Source organism: Mustela putorius, unplaced genomic scaffold, assembly GCF_011764305.1.
Source record: "Mustela putorius furo isolate JIRA1106 unplaced genomic scaffold, ASM1176430v1.1 tig00003853_pilon_pilon_pilon, whole genome shotgun sequence".
Taxonomy (NCBI): Eukaryota; Metazoa; Chordata; class Mammalia; order Carnivora; family Mustelidae; genus Mustela; species Mustela putorius.
Window position 1 is genome coordinate 46,021,545 of NW_025422005.1, and position 17,204 is coordinate 46,038,748.

At 43.1% G+C, this 17,204-nt stretch overlaps 1 protein-coding gene across 4 annotated transcripts in view; it reads right to left on the reverse strand.

Moving 5' to 3' along the window:
• DAB1 (DAB adaptor protein 1) overlaps positions 1–17,204 on the reverse strand; it is a 1,133,694-nt gene that overhangs the window by 394,227 nt on the left and 722,263 nt on the right. The window contains exon 1 of one of the 4 annotated variants that reach the window (XM_004751626.3): positions 5,682–5,826. The exons of the other annotated variants lie outside the window; for them this stretch is intronic. The gene's annotated coding sequence lies outside the window, so the exon portion shown is untranslated. Of the gene's footprint in view, positions 1–5,681; positions 5,827–17,204 lie in introns of those variants that run through there. 4 annotated transcript variants of the gene reach the window in all.

Here is a 17,204-nt window from a genome sequence, read left to right on the forward strand (position 1 = left end):
GTCTCATCTGTCTGGGACTGCCCTCCTCTCATTTTTATCCCCTAAACAACCCATCTTGGCCATCACAAAACTTGTATCATTTTGGCTGTGAGTTGTTTTATTCAGCAAAAATTTTATTTCTGTTTTCCTTTCTCTTTACGAGAATCCCCCACTGGCATTGTAGATTGGTTATATGTTGGGTTCAAATAAAAATAATAATAATAATAATAATAAAAGCAAGCTGGCAATTTCTCTCCAATAGTATATGCTGCATATTTCATGAAATAGAAGCCGGAGGAGTTTTATGATTCCTGAACCAAAACCTTCCCATATCTGAGAACTAAGTGGAAGAAAAACACAAAGAGCATCTCACAGAAAAAGAAACCCAATCATTTGTTCATTTGCTCTCCAACCTGAGGGAGGTGTTCAAATCATCAACTGGTGCGTGTGTGTGTGTGTGTGTGTGTGTGTAACATGGTTCATACCCTGACATGCATTTCATAGATTTTTAGTGCCAGTTTTCATGGATATAAGTGCCCTTACAAGAAGAGGGGGTTTCTTTTCCTATTGGACATATTTTCAGTACAGAACATCTGACTGGCTCCTGCTCCTAGTCTGGCAACACTCCCTTTCCTTCAAGGTTTGCTTATACTTCAGGGTACTTCTCTATCCTAGTATGGGAGGCAATCTGGTCCAGAGGAAAAAGCGGTGGAAGCCCAAGAATTCTGGGTTCCAATGGTGTCTCTCAGCCATTATGTTTATATGTTTCCTTCAATCTGACTTGTTTTCCAATCTGTAAATGGGAAGAATTGACTATCCTAGTACTAGAATCCAATCAATCAGTCATTTTATTTTCCTCAAAACAGTTTCTGAAAAGAGCAATTCCATAGAGAGTTTAGCATTATGTTTACTTTCCAATTACTTTCACAAAGAAGGTAAATATTCAAGGAAATATTTCCAATAAACTTAACAAAAACAAAAGCTAACAACAACAAAACCTTTCTCTGAAATCCTGAACTATATCTCTTTCTCCCTATCTCCTGTTTAGGAAAAGAATAAAAACAAAAACAGATACTGTTAGGATACTTAGGCCTTGGGATATCAATGACAGAGACCTTTGTATTATGAAAGGGAAGAATCTGGCTTTCATTCGAAAGGTAACACATATAGCTAAGTAACTTTATATACTCACTGCTGTTCCAAGCACTTGGTGTTAATTCCTACAATCGTCTTCACAGTCATAGGTGATGGGTACTGTTGTTTTATTATCAAGGACACTAAAGCATGGAGAAGTCAGAGAGTTTGGTCAAGTCCACACCGCTGGCAGGACTGGAGAAACTAGGGTCTGAACTCAGGCACTCTAGCACCCAAGTCCAGACTTCTAACTACCTGTTATGCCATCTTTTAATTTTAAGAATCTCCGCTTATCACAGTTGGTAACAGACAACAGCAGTAATGCAATTTCTGAATATCAACTTAAAGAATACTTTGACAGACAGACAGATGGGAACATACTGACCAATACCTATCATGAAGTCCCAAGTGTTCAAAATGTCTACCATCAGCCCAATACCCTGTTGCTAACACAATACTCATTTTGTTTTAGCATCTGAGCCTTGAGAAAAACCTATAACTTGCTCCTGCCGGAAGTCTATTCCATGATTCCCTTAAGTTTTACAACCACCGCGAGAGATAGCTGGGATCACCCCTCCACACAGAGGCAGCAGTTCCTGGCCACACAGGCCCAGGAACCAGAAAGCCTGAATTTAAATCCCAGTTCTAGGGGCACCCAGTTCTAGGCTCAGTTGGTTACCTGGCAACTCTTGATTTTGGCTCAGGTCCTGATCTCCGGATTGTAAAGATGAGGCCCACATGGGGCTCCATGCTGATAATGGGGTCTTCTTAAGATTGTCTCCTCCTCCCTTGCCCGCTGCCCCTCCATGCTCATGCGCACTCTCTCTAAATAAATAAATAAGTAAATAAACAAACCCTAGTTCTATACCTTATTGGCTTTGTGACCTTGGACCAGTTACCATCTCTGTGGGCCCCAGTTTCTTTATCAATCAAAGGGGAACGAAAATACAACTATCAACCTAGGTTATTCAAAGATTATTCATGGTTATTTAAAGATTAAATAAACTAATGCATGTAAAGTGCTTAAAAGGGTACCTCTTAGTAAGTGCTCCAAAAAGGTAAACTATTCCTTTTTTTTTTTTTTTTTTTTTTTTTTTTTTTTAATTAATAGAAGAGGTGATTTACCAAACATCACAAAGTCAGGATTCCATCCTGGTCTTCCAATGCCAAATATCCTCTCTCCTTAGCAGGACTCCATCCTATGACCAAAAGTCACATTCCCCTGAAATCCTGTTATCTGTCAAAGGGCCCAATGAGATAGTTTTCCCTATCAAATTGCTTGAAGAACATACAATGTAGATAATACCGCCCTTGTTTTGCAAATAATGAAACAGAGGTTCGGAGAGGTCAGGACTCTTATCCTCAATTACTTAACTCACCCAGTGCACACTCTTCTTCACAGTAAGCCCTAAATAACGCTGAAAGTTCCTGACAACAGCCTTCAATGTAGGCAATTTTTTAAAGTGCCATCTAAAAGATATAAACTGTGATTTTCTTGCTTTGTTAGCTTTATTAGTTTGAGAGAAGGACTAAATGCCTGCAAAAACCAAAATGTTTGACTTGAGTGAATTACCAAAATGAAATGCTGCTTCAGTTAGATTCTTCATCTGCCTGGAGGGTGGCTCCAGGCATCCTTATATCCACCAAATACCATTTTTAGGAAGGGTCCTATCAGGTACCAAGCCAAACCCCCATCCCTTTAAGGGAAATGACTTCGGAGGGCAGAGGGGTGTGAAGCAGCAGATTCCTCTCTGGCCAGGGAAGAGAACAAGAACAATAAGTGATGGCATCTCTTCCCTGCAGCCTCCTACAATGGTGTGTCTTGCAAATGAAACATACTGTGAAACAGCTTGTGAGATGAGCTTCATCAACAATAAGTAATTTTTATTCAGATTTTATTGTTGAATACAATGAACATGATTAAATGTTTCAGATATGCCTATTCAGACCTTAAGCAAACCACCAAGAAAAAAAAAAAAAACCTAGTAAAAATCATCCTCTAAATCTGCTTTAGGAAGAGATTTAATTGCCAACTTGATGCTTAGAACTGAATTCCCACTTGATAGCGGCACTGCTCCCAAGAAGACTGTAGCAACACGTTTGCACTTCCCACCTCGGCCTCTGCTCTCATCCCTGCCGATCCCCTCAGCCTCGCCAAATAGTTACAATGTCAGTCTTTCTAATCACTGCATTTTGAACTTCCTAAACCTTTATGAGGGCCTCTGTGTATAGAAAAGAACAATAGCACTTCAAAAGCTATGTCTGCGAGTTCTTCAATACTCCATTTGAATGCTGGGGTTTCAATCAAGGACATCAGCAGACAATTTCTGATTGCTTAGAAGTTGACTTTTACACAGCTCTGATTAGGTTGCCCTTCTCAATAGGAAATCAAGAAAATCTTTGATCCCTTTCAGATTCCAGAATTGTCACCAAGCCCTGCCAGGATAGGAAGTGAGAGAGGTGGGGGAGGGGGTTGCTGTTAAGTGTCCCTACTCCAGCCCAGCTCTTCTCCCCCTCGCCCCCCACCCTCCCGCACATCTATCTTCTCGCCTGTTCAACTCAGGATTCCATCCAGAATCACTCATCGTTGAGATAATAAAAACAATGAGCGCTAATTCAGGGGGTGGGAATGCTTTATAATTTTATGAATTTCCTGAAGACCTATAATTGGCACATAAATGCACAAACGTGAACCGGATAATTAGGGGGTTCTGAACGTAAGCCACCTTTAATTTATATGATTACTTGAAAACATGTTAAGTGTTATGAAGTGTCAGCGGAACCCCCACAAGGCCTTTATTCAAAAACCATCAACCCTGTGAAAGTGCGTGGAACCGGCCAGCAGGAGGGGAGCAGGAGGGCGGGAGACGCGAGAGCGGGTCCTCGCTCCGGTCCCGGTAACTCGCTGGAGCGTCTTAGTAGCATCCGCCTCGGAGGACTCGCTTGCCCGCTCGCCCGACCGCCCAGCGCCCGGACAGCAAAAGACGCACTCGCTTCCGCAAGCTTTCCACTCGCGGCTCTTCCTAAAGGATCTAAGTCCAGGCGTGCCCGGGTCTCCAAACGTACCCGCCAGGCACCGACCCACTCGGGCACGCAACCACGCTCGCCGACACTCGCGGGAGCGCACGGAAGCCCGCGCCGGGGCGCTCTCCGCTCCGCCCGCCGCGGCCGAGCCTCCGGCTTCAGCCAGCGTTCGTTCGCCGAGCGCCCCCGGCCTCCCCACCCCCATCCCATTCCTTCAGACTCTCCCAGCCCAGGCGGAAGTGCCCAGGCAGACCCCCAACAATGAAGACTTGTGTGATGCAGTTGGGGGTGGCGGGTAGTTTAGAGTGAAACATACACAATCTGGCGGGGCCGGGAGCAAGCAACGCAGGAGCCAAGTGGCATCAGCCTCTCCAAGCAGATTTCCCCTGTGCCGACTCGCTCTTCCCCCACCCCCGTCCGGTCACCAGCACCACCAAGGGGGTGGGGGGAAGGCCGCGGGGGGGGGGGGGAGACAGGCGCCTTAAAAAGTGCAGAGAAAAGAGGCGCCCTCCCACCAGGGGTCACAATAATACTCCGCGGGACGGAATCAGCCAGCGAAGGAGAGTCCCGGCAGCAGCAGCCACCTCCGTTTTGAAATTTACTTTGTACACTCATCCCATGGCTCCCTTCGGACGAGCGACACGATCTCCCCCATCTCTGTCTCCCTGCGTCCAGATTCTCTCCGCGGTTGAGCCCTCCGGTTAGGGCTTTTTTTTTTAGGAGCCGAACCAAGGGGATTTTAAAGTTTCCCCAGTAGGAGAAAAAAAGAAAAAGAAAGCAAGCAAAAACAGAAACAAAAGCCCTGAGCTCTGGTTCCCAGGCACAGCATCCAGTCCGGAGCCGAAACCAAGGGGGCGGGCCAGGGAGGAGAGCCACCAGGGCTGCGGGGAGCCTGGGGGAATGGGACAGAGCGGGGAGCAGCACAGAACGGAGTCGACGGAGGACTCGGGAACGGCTTGGGTCCGGAGAAAAGCGGGGTCCAGCTCTGAGGGTGTTTGCGAAAAGGCAGGGGTGATAGGTTTCTCCTGTGAAACCCGCTTGTTCGACAGTTGCGGGCAGAGCCGTAGCTCTACAGAGGAGTGGGGAAGAGGGTCCGGCCACGGGAAGCCGCTCGAGAGTCCGGGAGATGGGCTCCCGAGCAATGGGGAGGTTTTGGAGTGGAAGGGAGGGCTCCGAGGTGGATAGAACCGGGTTCGCGGCAGGGGGAAGTGAGCAGGGGGTCTCGGAGAGAGACGAGTGTTTGGGGTGAGGACGTCTGGAAAGAAGACGCGCGCGGTCAGAAGTAAGGAGACTGGGGGTGGTGAGGGAGAGCCAGGAGGAAGGAGCAGAGGTCGCTCCTTTTCCCCCAGCAAGAGGAGGGAGCGGGCGGAAAACTGTAGTCGCCATCCCCGCAACACCCCGAGCCAAACTCCCACGACGGGCGCCCCAGGAGCCCTCCTCCGCGCCCGGGGCTCCAGCGAGGGCGTCCGACGCCCAGTTCCCCCCTGTCCCCGGCACCTGCTGGCGCTGAACTCGGAGCTGCGCTCGCCCCCGCCGCGCCTCACCTCCGCTCGCGGACAGCATCCTCCTCCGCTGTCGCAGCCGCGCAGGAAGCGGCTCCCCATGCCCGGCGGGCAACGGCACTCAGGCGCGCTCTCCAGCCCGGGGAAGCCCCGGCGAGCGCCGCGCAGGGTCCATCCTCCCCGGGAGCCACGGGCCCGCGTCAGCGCCGGGGGAGGAGACCGCCGCGCGCGCAGCCCCGCCTCTTCCCGCGGCCCCCTCCCCGTCCGCCCCCGCGCCCGCCCGGCGCCCGGCGACGTAGCTCACCTGTCGGCTCCCCTCGCTGCCTCCCCGCCGACTGGCCTCCCGGCCGCCCGCCCGCGGCGCGCCCTCGCCCGGGGCCTCGCCGCTCCGGCTCCGGCACCCGCCCCCGCTCCCGCCCGGACGCTTTCCGCGCCGCCTGAGCGCGCTCCGAGAGCTTAGCGGAGTCGCGGCGGCGGCGGGGTGGAGGAGGCAGAGGGAGCGAACGAGCGAGCGGGGGCGCCGCGGTTCGCGATCGCGCCTCTGGAGCCCCTGCGCTCACTCCGCATCCCGATGCAGACGGAGGCGAGCGGAGCCAAGGGCGTGGGGTCCCTTCCCCAGCCGCATCGCGCCGAGCGGGTGAGGGAGGGAAAGGGTCAAAGCTCCCAGCCTCGGCTTTCACAAAGTAGCCAGTGTTTTTCGCCACCGTCCCCACCAGCAGCAGCGCCCTCCCGACCTGCCTCATTTTCCCCTAGGGTCTACTCTTTTATATCCAAGCCTCCAAACTTCTCGCGCACTCCCAAGGGTAGAGTGCCCGCGGGTGAAAACCATAGGCGGGTTCGGCGAGGGCCCGCTGCCCCCTCGCCCCTTCGCGGGAGGGGGCGCTAGTTCCCAGCGGCCAACCCTGGTTAGGCAACCCCGCGTCTCCAGGCTGGTCTGCTCGCCCCACTCGCGTTCTATATAGAATGCTCGGGAGAAGACAATCTGCAGATTCAGGTCGAACACGCGGCCTGCACGGAGAAGGCCCTAGCCAGTAAACAGTTGCTCCCCTCCTTCTGGTCCTAGTTTACAAAGAGCTACCAAGTTGCAGAAAAGACTGTGTTGGTCTGAAAGTCTTGTACCCCGAGATGGGGTTCAACTCCAGTAAATGTCTGGTGTGGTATAACCTGTCTCCAGACGCCGGAATGCCAGGTGTGGGAGAGAGAAAAAATCTGATCAAGGACTGCCTATTGGGAACAGGGCCGAGAAAGGGAAGAAAAGACAGGCAACATGTTGTTCCTCAAAAAGTTGATTTTTTATTCTTTTGAGGGGCCACACTCTTGTCGTCCAGCTGTGTAATAATAAAGCTAATGTGGCAGATTTGGGTTTTGGTTTTTTGTGGGGGTTTTTTGTTTGTTTTTTTCCCCTCATAGCTTCTGTCACTCACCCATGAAAATTTAATGAAGCATTTAGGGTTATTACCCTCAGAGTCAATGGGCTAAAAATATTTAGCCTAATGCACTCCTTGTGGAGCCAATACGTCCATAGCTGCTACATACAAAGTCATGGAGAGACCCTCCCTTTCTGCACAAAATTCACGACCCATTAAACTTATTCCGTAATAACAGCTTCTGTACAAATGGGAGCCCGAGCAAAGGGAGGCTGTCATGCTCCTCCTGAAAAGATAGCAATTTACATGGAGACAAAAAAATTGGTGAGGTCATTGGCAGGATGCAATCTTGGGAGAACAGTTGATCAGAGGAAACTCCCAGCAAGGTGGGAGGGAGGTGTCACCCTTGGTACTACTGTTTCTAGCACTTCTGGATGTGACCAGCACATCTAAAGGCGAGGATTCGGGAAAGGCTCAAGTCTCTCCAACTTTTCTAAAGTTCTAGAAAGTGGGAAGAGTTGCCACCAAACGCTTATGATTCATTTAGTAGGAAATCCAGGCTCACCAGGCAACTCTATTAAGATTTAATAAAACACTTTGGTATCGTCATCTATAAAGACAGACCGCAAGGTTCTGAACTCCATAGAGAGAAAACAGGACAAACCAGAGAAGACATTGTTGAAGTAGTAAGAGAGAGTGTATAAAACTGTTAGACACTATAGGTATCTGGGACAAGTGTCAAACCTAAGGTAATCGAACACAGGTCTAACTTTTCATTGACGACCAAAAATCACTGAAGTTCCTCAATGCTTTGAGGACAGTCACAGGACATCAAAACCACTCACCTGCATTTTAAGACTCTGCATATAACATTCACTGCATCCCCCCTCCACCTCCTTCTGTTTTCCAGGGGTGTTACAATTACAGATTTTGAAGGGAATCGGGACGCTGAGTTGGCCAAGTAATAGAAATGGAAGAGGTTCAAGTAAAACTCTCTCTCTATTCAATGCTGAATAAGGTCAGCTACAGAAACTGGGCAAATTCCCATTACATCCAACAGGGGCAATAAGCCACAGCTGTTCCAAGTCCAGGCTGGAAGAAAGTGTAACATATAGACAGTAAGTGCACACGAGCTGCTCACCAAGGACTTGGTGAAGACACTAATACTCTTCTGGGTTAAACCCCAAACCAAGTCTTAAAGCACTATTTTGAGTTATTGTAGTAAACATATCAAGAAAGAACATACTTAAAAAGGTGTTGTTTTTCTTTTCTTCTCTTTACATAACAATGTCCCTTTTACTAAATGTGGCATAAAGAAAAAAATCAATAAACATTTCTTTACCAGCTACTCCCAGAAACTGCAAAGTAATACGAACAGCAAAGATGTATGCATTGTGTATTATGTTCCATGCACTGTGCTGAGTGCTTTCCATATATTTACTCATTTAATCTTCATGGCAGCCCAGTGAGAGAAATACCGCTTTTAACATGTCCTGGATAGACTGCCCACTTTGAAATCTGATGGGCCTGAATCACCTTCGACAAGTTACTCACCTTTCTGCACTCCAACATTCTCTACTCTACTATGGTGTTACCTGCTTCATGAGATCACAGCAGGTCTTAAGAGAGATAATGCAGTAGACACAGCTAGCACCAAAGGAATCACCTAGTAAACATTGGCTCTCCTCCTAGAATAATGCCAACATAGTTCATTTTAAATCAACAAGCATCTATGGCATTCCTTTTATATATCGGGCTCTGTGCTATGCAATGGGAATGATGATAAATCAGAAACGGACTCTGCCTTTTAGGAGCTGTGAGTCAACTGAATAAAAAAGCAAGGGCATGGGCAGGTGGATGGGCACAGAGGAGTTTTATTGAACTTCACATAATTCATCCCAATGCACCTGATTCTCGAGCTACACAGAGGAGCAGCCTGTATGAGTTACTGTTTGAAACTGACCCAGGATTAAAAGTAAAACCAAATGTCAGAAATCATAAATTCAATTAGCAGAAATTACTCCTCCTATGAAAGGAATGGAAGGTAGCTCATTTTGTGTAGTATATATTATTTAAAATTAAGTTTATTCCTATAATTTTTTCCAATAAATAAATAAATTCGGGCCATAAGCTCTGGGGGTTTCAAACACAAATTATTACATAGCCGCTGTTTATTAAATAGTTTCTAGTGCTTGCATATGCCAGGAATACACTAAGATTCTATATATATATAAAGCTCTCAAATTAATAAAATTTTGACTAATGCTCAGTAGGAACATTTCCACCCAGCTAAAGACATCATGTGCTCAAAGTATACTAGTATATAGAATGCACAACATTTCAAAAGTTAATACCTAAAGAAAATGAGTCTTGCACAGGCCTTTCATTCAAGTTCATGTTAACACTCAGATTCTATTCCTTTACTCAAGAAGTATTTGCTGAGGGGCTCCTGGGTGGCTCAGTGGGTTAAAGCCTCTGCCTTTGGCTCAGGTCATGATCCCAGGGTCCTGGGATCAAGCCCTGCATTGGGCTCTCTGCTCAGTGGGGAGCCTGCTTCTCTCTCTGCCTACTTGTGATCTCCTCTCTCAAATAAATAAATAAAATCTTAAAAAAAAAAAAGAAGAAGAAGTGTTTGCTGATTGTTTACTCCATACCAGGCACAATGCTTGGCATTGGCAAAGAAAGAAAACAAAAAACAAACAAAAACAAAAGTCGTTCTCAAACAACTCAGAGGCACACAAAGGCCATACATCATTATGCTGAATTCTGATCCATGCTATGGTAATGTTAAGTACAGCATGCTATGAGAATATCAGATAGGGGCATTTAACACAGAGTAGGATGTTAGGAAGACTTTATGAATGAAGTGATATCGTCTCGAAAGATGAGGAATAACCAAATGAAGCAGGGAAAGGTATTTCAGGCCAAGAAAAGGAATGGGCAAATTCTCTCATGAGGGTGGAGGGGAATGGATATAGTTAACTATATAGCAACGTAAACAAATTTTAAAGGCTCTTGTTTGCCATATTAAGGACTTTGGAATTTACTGTGAAAGGGCTCAGATTTTTTATAAAGCAAGAAAAAATATTTTGCAATCCTTACAATAACCACATTTCAGATGTTTCTTACACACCCTGGACTCAAGCAAGATGTCCAATTGCCATTTCTCTTCTGAAGGTTAAAAAAGAAAAGAAATATCTGTAAGTCTTCATCAAAACAGAAGTCTCCTTTCTTTTATGATGCTGGCCTTTCTTGATTCCAGGGAAAGGTTGTGTGGCAGTATTATGACTAAACTTGACTCTGGTTTACAGTTGCTATAAATAGCCCTCCTTTTATTTCTCCAAGGAGGGTGTGAAGGGGACTAGCAGCACTACAATTGTATTTATGCCACCAATCTGCTCTTTTTGGCTAAATGCATAGTAGAAACAAAGCGCAGAGCTGAAACGATCATCAAAAGGCACTTATGTTCCAACACAAATCCCAATTTTTTTTTTCACTCATAAAATGGAGCGTAAGTGGATGTTAGTGCTTGAAAATAGGAGGAGCCTGGAAGCTATCAGGAAGACCAAGTTCCCGGAGCCTACAGAGTATGAGAGCAGGGAAGAATCATAATGCCAAGGGATACAATGCCATGTAGTTTGTGGCTATAATGTTCAAGTTATGACAGATACTTGGTTTTTTGGCCTCTCTGCAGCCATCTCCCCCTTCATTGGTAAACACCACTCAGATTTTGTTGGGGAACCATTTCCTCCACTCAGTGATTTGGTTTCCATTTAGTTTTGGGAGAGATGACCCAACCCGGAACTCCAGGGATAGACAGGTGCAACACATCAATTGGCCACAATTCAGGGATGGTCCAATAGACCTGTGTACTTTTGCTAGAGCAACTAGGGAAAAGGCTTTCTCCTTACTGCTGTTCCAGAAACTGGAAAGATGGTAAGCCTGTAGCTCTAAGAACCGATTCCATAAGAAAAGCCTTCAGAGATCAGGAAAACACAGATCAAAACCACAATGAGCCTCACACACGAGTCAGAATGGCTAAAATGAATAAGTCAGGGAAAAAACAGGCATTGGTGAGGATGTGGAGAAAGAGGAACCCTCTTACACTGTTGGTGGGAATGTCAACCGGTGCAGCCACTCTGGAAAACAGTACGGAGGTTCCTCAAAAATTTAAAAATAGAGCTACTCTATGACCCAGCAAGTGCACTAGTAGGTATTTACCCAAAGGATACAAACATAGTGATTCAAAGGGGCACATGCACTCTAATACTTATAGCAGCAATGTCCATAAGGGCCAAAATATGCAAAGAGCCCAGATGTCCATCAAAGGATGAAGGGATAAAGAAGTTGTGGGATATAAATACAAAGGAATATTATTCAGCCATCAAAAGACTGAAAACTTGCCATTTGCAACAATGTGGATAGAGCTAGAGGATATTATGCAAAGTGAGATAAGTCAGTTACTCATATGTGGAACTGAGGGAACAAAACAGATAATACGGACAAAGGGAAGGAAAAGTAAGGTGAAAATAGAGAGGAAGGCAAACCATAAGAGACTCTGAACTCTAGGAAACAAACTGAGGGTTGCTAAAGGGAAGGTTGGGGTGGGGGCGATGGGCATTAAGGAGGGCACTTGATGGAATGAGCCCTGGGTGTTATATGCAACTAAAGAATCACTAAATTCTAAGCAGGGAACTGGTGACGCAGTGTATGTGAACTATTTAAACAAAGTACGAAACTACTACTTAAATGAAGAATTTTAAAAAAGGAAAGGAAAATCCTTAACAGAGAAGAAAACAGACTAAGATGTAATAAAATAGAGATGTATGAGGAAACTGTTGAAGAATGTTGGTTTAGTCATGCCTAAAGCTGATTACCATCCCCCCACCCAGATTTTTCAATATGAGCCAAAATATCCCCTCTATTACTTAAGTCAGTTTGAGTTAGTTTTTTTTTTCACTTTTGACCAGAAGAATTCTAATATACCATGTATTGTATTATGAACTTTCTATATGTTAATTCAATTTAATACTTAAAGAACACCAAAAAACTATTTGTATATTTTTATAACTTAGCCTTGTTCTGAGAAATACATGAATTTACATTTTATAGGTTAAAATAAACTCAGGTTAAGTCATTCCCAAAGTTACATAGTTAGACCATTGGAAAATGAAAATTTTAAATGCTATTTATAAACACATGTCTCAAAGTAGGAGTAAATTGAACAAAAATCATGCAGATTTCTGCCCAAAACTTACAAATTTTTGATGAAAACAGTTCAAGAAAACTCAAATAAATGGAAACCATACCATGTTCACAGTTTACAAAACTCAACATTGAGGTCAATTCTCCCCCAAATTTAACTACACATTTAGCACAAATCCCAAAAAAATCCCACCACATTTTTTTCAAGAAATTGACAAGATAATTCTAAAATGTATGTGAGAATGCAGACTTAGAATAGCCAAAACAATACTGAGAAAGAAAAGCAAAATTAGAGAGCTTATCCTACCTTACTTCAAGAATTACTATAAAGCTACAATAATCAAGACAGTACAGTCTTAGCATTAGGGATACATAAAGTGGTCAATGGAACAGAATAGAGAAACAGAAATAGGCCAACATATATGTGGCCAATTGACATATATATATATATATATATATATATATATATATTATTTTTTTTTTTTTTTTTTTTTTTTTTTTTTGCAAAAGGTATCATTGCAATGCATTGAGGAAAGAAAAGTCTTTAAGGTATGGTATTGCAGCAAATGGACAAAAATATGGTAAAAAGTTAACCTCAATCACTTCCCTCCACATGTATAGAACAATATGCAATCACTAAAATAGTAAAGATTCTAGAAAAGAACTATAAAAGGATCGTCACAGGTTTTAGGTATGCACAGATTTCTTAGAAAAAAAATTCACTGAACATAAAAGAAAATATAATAAATTAGACTTTATAAAAATTTAAGACATGTGATGATCATAAGACAGTATTAAGGAAACTAATGATAAACTACAAGCCCAGAGAAAATATTCAAAATACATATCTGACAAAGGGCTTAAATCCAGAAAATATAAACAAATCCTATTAATTAATAATAAAAAGATAAGCAACCTAATCGAAATGGACAAAATGGTTGAACAGACACTTTGCTAAAAAAAAAAAAAAATATATATATATATATATATATATATATTGACTATAGCCAATAGGCACATGAGAAAGTGTGTGTCATCTCTGATCATAAAGAATATGCAAATAAACCTTAATGAGATGTCACTTCACACCCACTAAAATGGCTAAAATTTTGGAAGCCTGACAACATTCAATTTTGGTGAGGACATAGAAATCTCATATGTTTCCAGTGGAAGTGTACACTGGTGTTGCCATGTTGGAAAACTTATCGAGTTAAGGATACACCTACTCTTTGGGCATTTATAGATGTTGCACTCCTAAGTATTTACCTCTGAGAAATAAAATAAGCACATATATGCATATGTAATACACACACATACACACAAACAAACACATATGCTAGAAAGTTATATACTTATAATAGGTCCAAGTGGAAACCACACAAATGTCTTTCCACAGGAGGATAAGTCATACAGTGGAATACTACTATGCAAGAAACAAAATAGACTACTGAGTACAGCAACATGGACCAATCTTTAAAATATATTGAATGAGGGGCGCCTGGGTGGCTCAGTGGGTTAAAGCCTTTGCCTTCAGCTCAGGTCACGATCCCAGAGTCCTGGGATCGAGCCCCACATCGGGCTCTCTGCTCAGCAGGGAGCCTGCGCCTGCTTCCTCCTCTCTCTCTCTGCCTGCCTCTCTGCCTACTTGTGAACTCTGTCTGTCAAATAAATAAATAAAATCTTTTAAATAAATAAATAATTAATTTAAAATATTGAATGAAAGAAACCAGACATTATTATGATTCCTTCTATAGGAAGATCAGGAACATTATTATGATTTCTTCTATAAGAAGATCAATAACATTATTATGGTTCCATCTATAGGAAGATCAAAAACAGGCAAATTAAATGTATGATAAGAAAAATCAGAACACTGGCTGCCTCTGTGGAGGGGGACTAGGCACTTCCTGGAATAATGGAATATACTCTTTCTTTAATGTAGTGTTGGTTACATATGCAAATACATTTGCCAAAACTGGCGAAATTACTCTTAAGATCTATGCATTGCAATATAAGTTAATTTCATCCTTTAAAAAATTTTAAGAGATCAAGTGCAGAAAAAGTGGAGCAGCCCATCAGACCCCACAGTCCTCATGGGAACCACTCCATGATGGCCCAACACAGATGTTTGTGATAATGTTGCAAGTTCTAAATAAAATGTTCTATCTCAACAAAAAGAGTGCTCTATGTTATGTAAGGCACAACCAAAGCAATGAATGAGTGTGTGTGTGTGTGTGTGTGTGTGTGTGTGTGTTTTAAGTATCCCTTTTTAAAAATTAACATTTCATGTATTATTTGTTTCAGGGTTCAGGGGTACAGGTCTGTGATTCATCAGTCTTACCCAATTCACAGCACTCAGCACAGCACCTACCCTCCCCAATGTCCATCCGACAACCACCCCATCCCTCCCACCCCCATCCCCTCCAGGAACCTTCAGTTTGTTTCCAGAGATTAAGTGTCTCTTATGGTTTGTCTCCCTCTCTTGTTTCATCTAAGTTTCCTTTAAAGTGCATTAATGCAAGAATGGTTCAGCCAAAATCGAGTCCCCCCCCCACACACACACAGAATGAAAGTACTGTCCAGCAATGCTGGGGGTATCACCAGAAGGTAAAAGATTTCCTGGCACAGGAGTTAATCAAATGTAGGTTGAATGATGGTTTAGCAGAAATGGGATAGACAAATTTAAGCTTCAGATTGTGGAAGTGAATGGAGGAATGGAATCTTGAGCAATAAGACTTTTAAGTTGTCCTTTGAAAACCCGACAGTTGATGATTCCTTGAAGAGTTCTCAAAAAACTCCGAAACCACAGTTATGCTTCAAATGGTTCTCTTCTCTCCTGTCCCAGAAAGATGATAAAGTCTATATAAAACTCTCAACTGGAAGGTCTAGGCTGTGTGGTTGAATTTGTATGAAAACCTCACAAGGAAAAAAGTCACCACTCTTTCCTGGAAATGTGCTGATGGAAATCACACTTTATAAAATATTTTTTTTAAATAAAAAGAATGTAATTGCTCACTGAATTGTAATATGAATGCAAATTAACTTACTGTAATTAGACTGTGCAATTTTCTACTTTAAAAACTTAGAAAATGGAAGAGACCTGATAAGTAATTTGAACTGTAATTCTTCATTGTGGTCCTTCATTATGCAATGGTTATCATAAGCAATTTGTTCTGTTTTAATGTAAAATGTTTTTCCTTCATACCTTTAAACTGGCAGGACTCAAATGAGTCCATTCAGTGCAGACAGATACCCGTTTTTCTCCCCACAAGTACCTTGTAGAAATAAATGAGATAAAATTAATATAGCACAAGGGAATTTATGAAAGATTCTTAATATATTTTCACTTTGGAACCTTTAGCACGTTAAGTGTCTCTCCATCCTATGTCCTCAATGTGTTTTAAACAATCAGGGAATTCCTAACTAAATAGGAGTCAGATGACCAGCAATCATGCCTTAATGGCAAGGCTTGGGTAGAGAATAAAGAAAATGGGTTTAGTCTCAGCTCTGCCACTAATTAATTGTGTCACCTTCCTCAAGCTGACCCTCATTTTGCTCATATGTAAATCAGAAGGCTGGGCTAGGTGATTTCCAGCCGCCATCCCAACCCTTACAATCCAAGACAGCTCTATAGTCATTCTTAGCTTCACATTGTTTAAGCAACATGAGTGACAGTAAATGAATTTCTTATTTAAAATTAATGACTGTCTGAATGAACTACAAGCCCTCTGGTGCAGTCATTCATTGCTAAAGGATGTCTAATGCAAAGATCATCTGTGATGATGCGAATGTAAAAAATAATAATTACCTGTTTTCGTGCTAATAATAATTTGCATGTGCAGTTCCTTCGGTGTGGTTCCTGTTATCTGCAAGGCGAAAAGACAGAGAGCTGGGGATCTCATTAAGCAGCAGCACAGTGTAGTGGAAAGAGAGGTAGATAGAACTTGGAATCATGAGACTTTGGTTTGGCATTTCCTTTGGCTAATAGCCACACCAGGCCTCAGGAATTTCATCTCTTAGACTGGATGCCCTCAGTTAATTTCTTGGACATTGTTAAGATAAGGCACATAATGAACGAGAAAGTCATTTTGTCACCTGTATTTGTAAATGTCTTATTTAATCCTTCCAGCAACCATGTGAAGTAGGTGCTCCTCTCATCTCTATTTTTCAGCATACATACACACACACTCATACATATACACATACACACACACTCACACATATATACATTCACACACACACACATGCACACAAAAGTAAAAGAAAGAGAAGTTAAGTAGCTTGTTCAGGGTCATACAACCCATGACATGTATCTGTCCTTTCTATTCAGAAGGGATAGTAATATACTTTCACTTCCAAATTCCCATATACAGGTAACTTTTTTTTTTGTCTCAACATGTATGATCCTCTTACAGAAAGGGAACTAGTACATCTTTGTGCAACCAACAGTACTGTGAACCTCTATTCCTCAGCTCTAAAATGGCAATAAAAGTACATATGTTTCTCTAAAGGATACTCTTTAGTTCCTTCTTTGGTTCTCATCCCACCCATACCCAGATCATTTCTCCCTTCCTGAAAGCCCAGTTTCAATTTGGAGAAGTGTGTGATTTCTCAGAAGCTGTCTTCAGCCTCAGGTCTGGATGAGAGCATGTGACCTGAGACAAAACAACATCTTGTAGACCAGGACACAGCAGTGTAGGCTCCTAAAGGGAATGGGTCTTATGATTAAGCTGGATCCAAAGAGCTCAAAGCAGAGAGACCAAAAAGAACTCATCCTGTCATATCATGGAGTCACTGTCTAAAGTCAGCACTGCTTTAACAATAGCAGGAGCCGCCATATCCTTTTGATATCTAAGCCAACATTGTTTATAGTTTCTGTTACTTCTGCCCAAACCACATCATCAATGTAACGAGGTCATGAATGAGAAATGGCAAAGGCTACACAATCGTAAAATTTAGCAGTGGTGATTATGACAACAATGACATGATGACT